Source organism: Pleurodeles waltl, chromosome 1_2 (genome assembly GCF_031143425.1).
Source record: "Pleurodeles waltl isolate 20211129_DDA chromosome 1_2, aPleWal1.hap1.20221129, whole genome shotgun sequence".
Lineage (NCBI taxonomy): Eukaryota > Metazoa > Chordata > Amphibia > Caudata > Salamandridae > Pleurodeles > Pleurodeles waltl.
In genome coordinates this window covers 243,371,033-243,383,879 of record NC_090437.1, presented here as the reverse complement: position 1 = coordinate 243,383,879, position 12,847 = coordinate 243,371,033, and the positions used below count along the sequence as shown (strand labels likewise).

General features: G+C 45.2%; 1 long non-coding RNA gene across 1 annotated transcript in view; it reads right to left on the bottom strand.

The window, feature by feature from the left end:
• The window catches only part of LOC138295470 (uncharacterized), a 619,554-nt gene that overhangs the window by 439,744 nt on the left and 166,963 nt on the right, over positions 1-12,847 (bottom strand). The window lies entirely within an intron of this gene.

The following is a 12,847-nucleotide window of genomic DNA, read 5'->3' as shown; positions in this document are numbered from 1 at the left end:
ATGCAAGCAATCACCACTCTCAGACACAACAACAGTCACAACTTCCCTAGACAACTTTCCTAGACACCCCACCACCACATGACATCAAGCATAGGCACCACACTAACAGTGACTAACACACCCACTACACCCATCATACCCGCAGACACCACAACTACAGACACATAGACATCAACCACATCCAGCCAACCCGCAGTCACCACCTCAATAGCCACACACACATCCACCACTCCATTCCCCAGCACTTCCACCTCCCAGTCCCCCAAGACACACAAACACACTCACACACCCACTCAACAGACACACACCGCACACAAACATACCTCCCAGAAACACGCACCCATGACATGCTACAGCCGCTCCATCAACCTCCAAATCCCCTCCACATCTGATGATTGTCACTATGTGTCCCTAAGAAGTTTTTTTTGATTGACCTGGACCTTTTCCCTGTTCCCTGCATCCCATCCCAAACCCAGGAGGCCCACATCCAGCTCCCAGTCCCTCCCTTCCACCTCCCAGGCCTCCCCTGTCGTCCCTGCAAGCACCCATACCTCTTCCCCCAAGTAGAAGCCATCCCCTCCAAAAAGAAGACCACCAATCCCAAGCTCAAGTCCAAACTCCCTCTCCCAAATCCAACCCCCATGCCCCCGGATAATTCCTGATGTGCCTGCCTGCCCCCTTGATGCCCCTTCCTGTGGAGATTACATGGCAGTTGGGAGTCAAGTTTAGGCACAACACTGCGCTATTATTGGACTGCATTTGGACTGGCCAATGGCCTTTGGACTTCAAAAAAGGAGGGGTATATTTAGGAAAAATGGAGCAGTGCCCCTTAGCACCCCCCTAGTGCCAACACATGTGTGCCATATTTAAAATATAGTGCACCATGGTGGGAGTTAGGGGACTAGCGTCAACATTTTTGATGATAGCCTGGCGCTTTGCAAGAATTTTGACGCTAATCCTGCAAAGCACCCAGAGGCCCATTGTTTAACGCTTGCTCTGAGCAGGCATTAAAAGTGCCCAAAAAAATCTCTTTGGTTTCATTGCACCATTTTTTGTTCCCCCTAACAGTGGAATGCCCCCTTTGCATACATTATAGCTGGCGCAATCATAATGTAGCGCAAAGGGTTACAAAGTGGCGCAATGCATGCATTGCGCTACTTTGTAAATATGGCACCACATTTTTGGCCTTCCAACACCATTACCGTAAAAAGAAAACACTAATGTTGCATTGGAATGGTGCTAGAGGCTCTTAAATATGCCCCTTACTATTTGTAAACCCAAACAGTTGCTTTTTGGGGTATACATTTGTCCTGCAGTTCCTTTTCTACCTTCATGTTGTTCCTGTGTCACCTGTGTTGCGTGCCTACAGTTGTGTGTGTATTTGAGCCTGCTTACTGATCCATTTGCTGTTGTTTGCAATATCTGACTTAGTGGGTAGTGCTGGTGTCTCCCAAGAGAATTGTATATGTTGGATGTATGGATATGTGGGTGTAAATACAATGGTTGTGTCATGGCATTGTGCACTGTTTAGTATGGTAAGTATTTCATCTTGTGTTGTCTAATGTGAGCATGTATGGTGTTAGATTTGTCCCCTGATATGGCTTGTGTATTCATCTGATGTGTGTCAGCTTGGGTTTTGTTTGTGGAGGGTGTTGAGTTGTGCTGTGTTTGCATTTGACTGTGCATGTGTCCATTTAGCTGTGTGTAGCTTGCAGCTAGTTCCTGTAGAGGTATGTCCCATGCAGTTGGTGTTGTATGTGCTTTGTTGTCTTGCACTTCCACATTGTGCAGATGGGCATGACATTTGGGTCTAGTACAGTGTGTCGGTGAAACACATGTAGGGCCATTCCCTGTGCATATGTTGTTTTAGGGGCCTGTGCAAAGTGATATGTGTCCCAGTGCAGCCTCCTTCCGTCAGTGTTCCTGATGCCCCCATCCCTATTGTGCACGTATTGTTAGCATAGTGCTCTTTATCTTTTTGTCTCTCTGTCTATTGTGCATGCCATTGTCCTTCCATTGTGCTGTTATGTGTGTGTCCATTTCAGGGCTTTTTACTGGAAGTGTTGTTTGTGTTCCATGCTACATCGATACATATGCATGTTGAATGTGACAACAGTCCATGACCTGTGAGGAATGTGAGTTGTATTTATGTATGTGATGTTGGTGTGTAGTTGATGATGTTGTGTAGCCTTCATTATCCCTGTGCCTAAGATGAGTGACTGTGTGTTTTTGTGTAATGTTTCAGGGCAGTGTGAGTGAGCTGCCCAAAGATGGCATTTTGTGACTGTGGATGTGTCCATCTTTATGTATGATGTCGACTGTGTACACAATGAGAGGTGTACTTGGTGCCCGTAGCGTGACCCCCATACGATGTGGGAGACGGTACAGCGATCTGTTGTTCAGCTTAATGACACATGTAGGTGTGTGTACATATGGTCAGCTGCGCCAACGGCGGCATTGATTTTGTGCTCCTTTGAGGATCAACAGCAGCAGCAGGATGCGTGTGATGGATTCCATAGCGGCATCGGATGTGTGAGGCTGTCTGCAGGTGACTGTCTCCCTTTATACAGTCTGTTTCTGCCTTCTGACTCATGGTGGTTAACCACCACAGTCATATTGGGGGTGTGCAGCCTTATAATGTGTTCTGCGGAAACACAGGCTCCTCTGGCCTGTTTGAGCTGCCTCGTGACCGCAGCAGTCTGTACTGCCTGACAGTTCCGGCAGAGCCGTGGTAGTCTTTACTCCATAGGCCAGCATGTCTCATAATACAGTGGTCCAACTGCCATCCCGGTGACGGTCGGACCACCACTGCCCACATGGTGGCTAATGGACCACCAAATTTGTAATGAAGCCCTAAGTTGGATTTGGTGAACAACCATATGAAAGCCAGCCAATACATTGGAATGAATCAAAGCCAATGGTTGGTTCTCATCCATGGTCAATAAAAATTCTTCTCAGTTGCTCACTGATGTTAATTCAGTTCTTCCTGGTCTGAATTCTGAATAGTGGCTTTAGAAGAAGGTTATTTCTACATATATTTTTGTAGTTATCTAATGGCTTCCTTTTCTAACATTTTACTTAGGTATGTTTACTTCAAGATTGGTCTTCAGTTAGATAGGACTGCACTGTTGGCAGAATTTTTATTTTAACACTGGACTGAGTACAACCTGCTTCCAAAGAGTTGGTTCCAAAACCTGTTAAAATAAGGTGTTATTCAGGTCTGCAATGGGATGGACTACTGAAAAGGGGGAATTCATTTATCTAGGGTGCTAACCATAGTTAACTGAACTGTTTGATATGTTGATCTTTGTGGCCACAAATACCACTTTGCTCAAGTACAAAGGTTTATAGGGACTGAATTGAACACACTGGAGGAAAGAGTGGGGAGTAAAAAGTTGGTATCTACCATCTTTGGTAATAACAGATATGCAGACAGTGTGTATTTTGATGGTGGTGGTGTGCAATGAAGCTGAGGCCAATGCAGCAGCACATGGGACAGGCCCCTGTACAAGAGGCCTCAATGGCAGCTTTCACTGCCTACTGCCCTGGCCTGCATTCTGGCCAGTGTGCACAAACAATGAACAAGAGAAGAGGACAGGAGAGTAGAGGAATTACCTGGCTCTTTCCGGGGGTTCATCCTCTCCAGTGGCTGCCTCCTTCCTCTACTCCGGTGCGCTCTGCAGTCCAGTTATGGGCTGCACAGTGGAAGCGCAGACTGCGCTTGCACTGTGCAGCTCAACTGGGCTGCAGCGTTCACCAAGTATTCTCCAAACCCCTATTCTTGGACCTGCATTTAGTGAGTAAAATAGAATAAAATAGAAATAGAATAAAATCAAATGTGCTCCGTTTTGTAAAGTTATCACAGTGGCATAGGAGTGGGTTGTGCTGCAAAGCACACTGTGTCGGAAAAGCAACTTTAAAATGGATTAAATTAAAATATGTTAAATAAAGCTGATAATTTACATCAGTTTTTAACTTTGGACTCCCCACATCATAATCATGTAGAATTGTGCCCTCCTTGTCTTTCATGGCTAGAATGTTTCTTGACCCAGAATGGCCCCTAGGTGAGGGTAATAGGCTCCCTTCATATTGCACAATAATGCCTAAATTCAATAAGCCCGGAAGGTGGGGAGTCATCACACCAGGGCTAAAGCTGTTACCACCATGTAGGGCAATCTTACAGTCTACGGCATCAAAGTTTTGGTCAGTCTCCCCTTTAGAGTGTCAATCATTGTCTTCCAAGCCAACAAGGGGAGAAAATCTATTCATGTTGGGACTTGAAACTCTGGAAACCAACTATTTCCATTGTTTGTGGGGGGCTGATCGTCAGTTTTCTGTGATGTGGGCAGGATTATATGATTGTAGAAAGAGCCCAAAGGCAGAATTTGTATTAGACTTTGTTTTCTCATACACGCCCTAGCCAATGTCAAGACGTCACTAACTTCCAGTGGGTTTCTGAAATTTATTATGACAGTATCGCCTGGGAATTGCTTTTTCTTGGGGCTTATGCTCCCCGTCTGCCGGGCAAAGCTAATTTCATTTAAAGGGTCCAAGCAGATTGACATTGTTTTTCTGCCCGTCTTCCACCTTATTTCTCAAGGCCAGTGAGGATTCCGCTATGCCAGCTTGCAAATGGGGTACATTACATAAAACTACTACATAGGAAATAGCCGCTAGTGAGAGGTTAATCACTGGAAGAGGGGCAGATCTATTTATGCTTCCATTAAAGTTCTTCTCCTCTGGTGGCTCGGCAGGCCAGTGGCCCCCCTCACAGTCAGAATGATAGGGCTGGCCCTGCTACGAGCCCGCATGGGTGTGTGCTGATGGTGCCATTTACTGGCACCATTATTTGATTAGTACATTCAGTAGGTAAGATCACAGTTTGTGTTGAGGTGGGCGCTTCCACCACCCTTAATGGCTGCACTTGCACAAAAGCTTGAGGGGTTAGCATTTGACTCTTTCCAGAGTTAAACTACATTTTTATGTTTTCCTCAATGGCAGTAAGCCGTTCCAATACGGGGTCTAGTTTTTGATTCATTAGGTTTCCAAAATACCCACATATGCTAGCACATGGCTCCATACTCTGATGTGCTGGCTGCTGGGACCTTTTTCTTATCTTTGATACAGGCTCAGGATCAGGTGGGCAAATGGGAGATTCAGGTCTCAAAGACTGGGCCAAATCCTAGGCCTGGCCTCTCACCCCCTCAACTCTCCCCACCACATCCTCGGCTGTTTCAACCATGTCACCATGTTCTGATGTAAGGGTCTGGGCAACAGATGAAGGGAACATACCTGTTAGGTTAAAGGCAAGTGGACGACAGCAGCACTGGTACAGCTGCTGTTACTGCAATGGGTGATAGTAGCCGCTGAAAAACCAGGCACAAGGCTGCCCTCAGCAGGGGAAGAGTGGGGGAAGAGTGAAGCAGGTGCAGAGTGGACATGACCTCCTAAGTCGTAGGGACTAGGGATGGCTTACTCAGTAGACAGTAACCTGTCCTGAAGCTGCATCCTTCACTCAAGGCTTTGCTTTTCCCCCTGGCCTCCTCCACTGCCTTACCGCATCCTCTGGTGTGAGGACATGTGGGCGGGCACAAGCACAGTGTCAGGGGGAGTGGTTGGTGTGAGACTGACTGCACCCGCAGTTGTGTAGTTGTTGTCAAATTGTAGTTGCACTCCCTTTGGGTACCATGACATTACAGCATCCTACTTTTACTGCACTGGGGTGAAATGACACAAAATAGCCAAGGACTCATGCCTAATGCAATCCTCCGGGTCTCGCAGGCTCCTCTGGGGTTCTTATCCTACCTCACACTGTGGTATGGGTATATTAATGGTGAAAAACCACCCCCACAAGCTTACCACCCCCACAAGCTTTACAGTTCGGTATCCCACATATTGTTTTGTCATGGTTGGCGGTTTGTACGCTTTGGTCATGTTTTGTTTTTATTGGCATGGACGTTCCCTGTGCAACCCTCTCTGTATCGCTCCTGCCTTTCTTTAATAAATAGTGTTGAAACTTTAAAAAAAAAAAAACACAACATAATTGTCCCTAATGAGGTGGGAACAACAAATTTAAACTCCTTCAAACATGACACCTCTTCTTTGTTACCTACACATTTAAATGTTATAGGAGTTCCAAATGTTTAACACTGGTCTGCAGTTTTATTACATGGGGAAAGCAACTCCTGCAATGAATTTCACTGATCTCTGATTTGCTTCCATTCCCAACCACACTTGAATGGTGATTATTTGACTGGATAGGAACTCAACTTCTCAGGCATCCTCTCCTCCAAAGGTGAGCTGTGCAGGATCTGTGACTGCAAGCGATTAACCACACTCAGACAAACTAAAAACTTAATGCTAAGTGAACTCTTCCAGCAAAATTTCCCTCAATTCTACTACATAGAAATTATAGCCCTGTATAGGTTTTTAACTATTACCCAATCTCTTCTTCTCATATACAAATGAACATTTAATCCACATCTCTGACATGCCAGGCCTACCTGGTTCAAGCAATGTTCACAACCATCTCCTTGGGTTCATGAGCCTCCTGAAGCTCATCTGGATTGTGGTGTTTTCAGGATGTGCTTGTATTCCATTTTATCAGGAGAAAAGATTGGTGAGGTCGCTGTTCAGGCCCATAGAAATAATACTTTTCCAGATTCATGGCAAATGACACGCCACACTGAATTAGGTCATGCCTGTAAGTGCGGTCCCTAGGTGTCATGAAAGTATCTCTGAAGAATTTCGGAGCTTCTCTCAACTATTAATATAAGATCCTCAAATAGGGAGAGTCTAATGTTTGTACATGGAACTGCAAAATGTTTTTCCGCAAACACAGACACATACACACACCCTGAACAAATTCTCTCATACACCATCATACCTTGAATCAGAACACTCATACTCAATACACTGTCCTCACCTTGAGGCACCCTATTGAGATAATTATTGTACACCAGTCCTACCTAACCTCACCTCTTTCCCTGTAGTCTCTGGGAGTTTCTTAGCTCATCCGTATTGCTGAATAAGTACACAAAATCTCTGGATGCGAATTCATGGAGAGTTATAATGATCCACCTACACCTTGCAGCATAACACCACCCAAGCTGACTACAAGCCGGTGATACAACCAGAAAACACAAGATGGTTATATAGTCCCAATAATCAATGTTGAGGTAATGAAATACAGAAATAATCAGGTTGTAGAATTCCCATGGCCCTATTGCGATAAATTCACAAGGCCCTATTGCCACTGTACTTGGAGCACCAATGACAGTCACGCCCTTGTTTTAAGGAGAAGCAAAGGAGTGCTTTGCCTATTAGAATTGGTAGGGGAACAAGCAAGAAAAAGTTGCTGGGACCAAGGGGGATGGGATTTTGTCCTCATAGTTTGACCGAATAGTCAGATATATTGCCTTGTTTTTGATAGGTGGTAATTTTTTCAAAGGGATATGTTCTTGACTTCAAGAACTTCAATGAAACCTATAAGGATTCAGGAACACATACTTGTCTGGTATTCCACCTACCTTGGTACGAGTTTGGTAGTTTATAATGCATGTGTAATACTCCAAGGGGCATATGCATCAACTTTCAAGCAGCTCAGTGCAGCAAGCCATCTTGCTGCTCTGAACAGCCTGAAAGGAAAGGGCAAAAATGTGCTGTATTTAACATTATGTGGCGCATTCCTGTCCTTTTCTTGTGCTGGCACCAATATGGCTGCCTAGCACCAACACAGGCACTTTTGCACCTTAGTGCAAGGATGCCTGCGTTGCAGACAGGACTGTTTTTGTGTAGAAGGTAGCACACATAAAAAGAGGAAAAATTAGCTATTTCTCTGTGTTACGCCTCACCTTGGGAGGCTAGGATTTTGGTGCATTCCTAGGTCTACCGGTAATGGTAAATATGGGAATGCACCAAAATCCATGAGTGCAATGGGTGGGAACACCCACGCTACACCCATGTACCACTTCAATGGGTCAGAGTAATGAAATGCAATGAGTTGTGCCACTTTACACTACTCCACATTTATCAAGCCGCTCAGGGCCACTCAAGGTGGCCGTGCATGGTTCAGTTCATTCTACTTCATTGTTGTGCCCTCTTATGTACACCTTTCATGGCACCAGTGTGAAACAACACATTCATAAATATGCCTCGAAATGAGACCCTTAAGTTTTTGAAGCATGGGCATACAAGGACAGACTGAGATTTTAGAGATCAGAGGATCTTCAATGGAGAGCTAGATGTCAATCAAAAGGACTTTTCACCATGGCTGAAGCTATTTGATAAAGTCATGTCTTTGAACTAGGATTATATTGATGGTTTCTATGCTCTCTCATGAATAAGGTCAAACTATAGGCCTCATTACTAGTTTGGCAGTCCAGTGACCGCCATGTTGGTTGTGACAGACAGACCGTCAACAGGCTGGCGGAGAAGACCGCCAAATAATGACTACATTCCCTATAGAATACATCCAAAGCACCGCCGGCACCGCCACTGCAGTGACACTTTCATGGACGACTGAAGGCACCTGCACACCAGCAGCGACCATGTTCCGCCGGATACATTACAAGGCTGTACACCGTCAAGATTCCCGCCGCGGTCGTACCAGCATGGAAACCCTGGTAGAAATGAATTGGATAAAAGGGGACACTCACTTTCAGGAAGCCATGGAACCAGAACTACACATCATCCTGCTGCTCCTGCTTGTGGAAAGACTCCAGAATCTTCACCGATGATGACGACAGCAACCGTAAGTACACACTCTTACCTGTTGCTGTTGTATATTCTAAATTTCAGTATACTTACACAGCATACCATCAGAAAGGGGGTGCGAGGGTGACACTCACAAGTAACTGTACACTGACACGCACATTCACATACATTTACATAGACAACCACACATACACAGTACACACACTACAGCCAACACACACACATCAAAAACACACACTTGTGCACAGAAACACAGCACAGGCCCAGTCACACACAATACCACAAAATACCACAACACGTCACAACAACACCATAACTGCACCATAATCAACACATTGGCAAGCACTGAGAATAGACACTACCCAGGGACACATACACATGCAACACAATGTAAAACCAACAGGGAACTAACACACACAATCATACATTCATACAACTCACCAATCAACACACACAGCACATCGTACCTATCATACCATGCAAACAAAATGCACACTCACACAGTTAAAGCACACAAAGCCACACAACACAGCAGCAAACATAAGTCAACACAAACACCACACAATATCATCACAATAACATGTCTGCTAAATACACATGCACCTCACACAACACACACCCTATCCTTGGGGGACAAAAGCACTGCATATACCCACACATACTGGCCATACAATTCAAGAAGCACAAGCACTGCACACAAACATATACTGACACACAACCAATGTCAGCCAGCAACATCTCTAACCTATTAAATGAAGGACAAAGATGTAACCAGGAAACCAACTGGTTGGTCTGACTATATTGTCATGTTTCATAATAATGAAGTCAAAGGCCATAGGCCAGTCTATTACACAAACAATGTGCACCAAAGACACATATTGGTGCCCGAACTTGACTCCTGACTGCTGTGTAACCTTCACACGTAGGGGTATCAAGGGGGCAGACAGGCACCTCAAGGATTTTCTGGGGGGAGTGGCAGAGGGGGGTTTGGGCTTAGGCTTGGGAGGGCTATGGGATATGGCTTGGGAGGGGAGTTTATGTTTAGACTTAGGGAGAAATGGGTGTTCATGGGAGGGATAGACTTCTTGGTAGGGGAGGGGCATGGGTACTTGCAGGGGGTAGGGGAGCCGTTGGAGATAAAAGGGATGGACTTGGGGAGGGAAACTGCACTTTTAGGTTTTTTTTGTGAGAGAGGAGTAGGGAAAAGGGGAAACTCAGAAAGGAAAGATTTCTTACACACACAGGGATGGTCATAGCAAAAGTGTTTGGGTGTGGAGGGAGAGAGTGGTTGTATGCGGTTTGGGTGTGAATGTCTTGGGCGAATGCTTGTGGAAGGTATGCTAGTGGGTGGTAGGTATCTGTTGGGCAAGAGAGTGTGCCAGCATGTATGTTTTTTCTGCTGACAGGAGGTGGATGTGCTGGGAGATGCCATAATGGGTTTGTGGCTATCTGTTGGGGAGGTGACTGCAGGTGTGGTGGATGTGCTGCATGTAGGAGTGTCAGTGGTTGTGGTGTATGTGGGTGTGGTGAGTGGGGTGGATGTCTTAAGGTCTGCTGTGATGCTGTCTGTGGTAGGATAGGTGTAGTGGCTGGATCTGTGAATGTTGGTGTGGTGTCTACAGGTGTATCAGATGTGCTGTCTGTGATGCTGGGGATGGTAGGGGTGTCAGCGCAGGTTGGGACTGTTGCTGTGTGTGCATCTAAATGTTGCTTGTGTGTATGCCAGTGGTGTGGCCTGTGGTGCTTATGTTAGTCTGAGCTACCCTTGGATGTTGAAGTGGATGCATGCCAATCTGTTTGTGAACTTTGGCTGGGTCTGGAAGATGGGTTTGGGATTGGGAAGTGGAAGGTGGGGTGGGGGCAGTAGGCAAAAGGTAGCTGGCTGCCATCAGTGTGGAGGCCAGAGCTTGAAAGAATCTCTGTAGGCATGTCAGTGCACCATGAATGTCCTCCATGAACGCATTACTCTGTTGGATTTCAGTTGCCAGTCCCTGGATGGCATTCACGATGGTCGACTGAGCCACAGGAGGTCAATAGATGCCTCACTGAGGTTAGCGGGGCTAACAGGGGCTGGGGCAGAGGTGCCTTTAGCGAAGGAAATGCCCACCCTCTTGGGTGAGTGGGCACAGCCAACTGGGGCGGGATCTTCAGGGAGGGCAGTGGTAAAAAGGGGGGGTGGCAGACAGAGATGGTGCTGGGGTAGCCCCAGATGGGTCCGCCACCACCACGGAGTGCCCACTGGAGGAGGATTCCAAAGATGATGAGGTGGATCCTATCTCACCTGTCTCACTCCCCTCACCCTCTTGGACACTGAGTCCCTAGCTGTCATAACTTGAAGTCCTGTGGCCATCAGCTTGTGCATTCAGCTGTGCCCTGTCTCTTTTGCCTACTGATGCTGATGCTGGAAAATAGAAAGAGCGGTAGGGTCATCACATTCCTTTCATACAATAACATCACATTGTGCACATCATTTACATTACATCTAGTTGCCCTAGACCCCAAGGTAAATCCAGGTTAGTGCCAACATCATGTCACAACAAGATACAATCTACACCCTTATATAACAAAAATGTCACACACTACCCAAGCCACCTATCTCAAATCCAAAAATACCATCATATCAGTAGAGCTTTCACGCCAACCACTCCATAACAAGCAGACTTGGCAACATGATTCAGGGTCCCCATATACAGCAACATGGCCAACCAACAACCAAGCTATGGGAACTATTGGTAACATTGATTTCCACATATCACATACACCAAATCTACACATACTGACAATATGTCCTGATGTCATGTACCAGGAAAGGAACCTTATCATATGCTAAGCACAAGACAGCATGTTGCATAGAAACAAGTTCATTTCACAGACTTCACAGCCTTCACAATTGAAATTTGCAAACATAAAACCACACTAATTGGCATGTCCAAATTAGGATTATGATGGAGTCTAAACGCATGTCAACAACACATGTACCCATAGTCATTTATAAAACGATGATACATACTTGGTTGGCCAACTCATCTAAGTTATTCACCTGTAAACATAGTTTTGCACACTTATAAGGGCCTTTTTAGCTCATGGCTTTTTCCCACATACAACCACAGATAGCAGAACTACTCCTTAACAACTGCAATGTCCATGAAGGACAGATACAGTACAATGTATCATAATGAGTGGCAACATCAATAGCACAATGAGTGAGTGGTAAAATCACTATCCACACATTAGACATGAGTAGTCTTATATCTGTATAGAGAAATATCAATGACACAAACCACATCTGAGTCTACCATGACAGTGGCATACACCTTAATGCAAGCCAAATTACTGACCACACATACCATTCACACCACATGTGTATGTGAACTACCACATCTGCAGTCTTCTATACTAAAAGCAAACACAACATATCTAAAATGGCAAAAGATAATATGGCTCAGACACATTACAATGTTGATTCATGACTGAACCTTACAATGTGCACATGGGATTGGCAAAAACCAGTAAGGACTTTAATTGTTAATAGGATGTTTTGGCCTATTTGCCATGCCCACGACACAATGGTTAAGAAAATAGCTGTGTAGCCACTAACCATCCAAAGAACATGTACATGGTAATAACACTCAGAGCTGTGATATCAATGTATGTGATCCAATAGGAGTCTAGCAATACCTTTATGGTTAACAACATGTAGGATATCAACTCAGATGACACAATGAAATGGCACATGCTCAGCTCTCACTTACCAAAGGGGTACACCTTCTAACAGCAAATATGGCATGTCAAATTTCAGTTGAACCATGAAGTTGTCACTCATGAGAAACCTCATGATAAATAGGATTTATTTACACTTGCCAGACTGTTTGTTGCAAATAGACATGGATCAAGGGGCATTTTTAATAGACACAGGGCGAATATCTGGACTACTTACCATCCTGATATTGGGTATATTGACCTGAAGGTGGTAAGGAACAACCAGTAGGGTATAGAAAACTGTATAGTGATACATATATGACACAGTCACATATGCATCATCACATGCTTTTGGACAGAGGGGATGACATATGAGAATAACATGTCCCTATAGACAATAGAATGTGCACACCTGTGTAACAATATTGAGGAC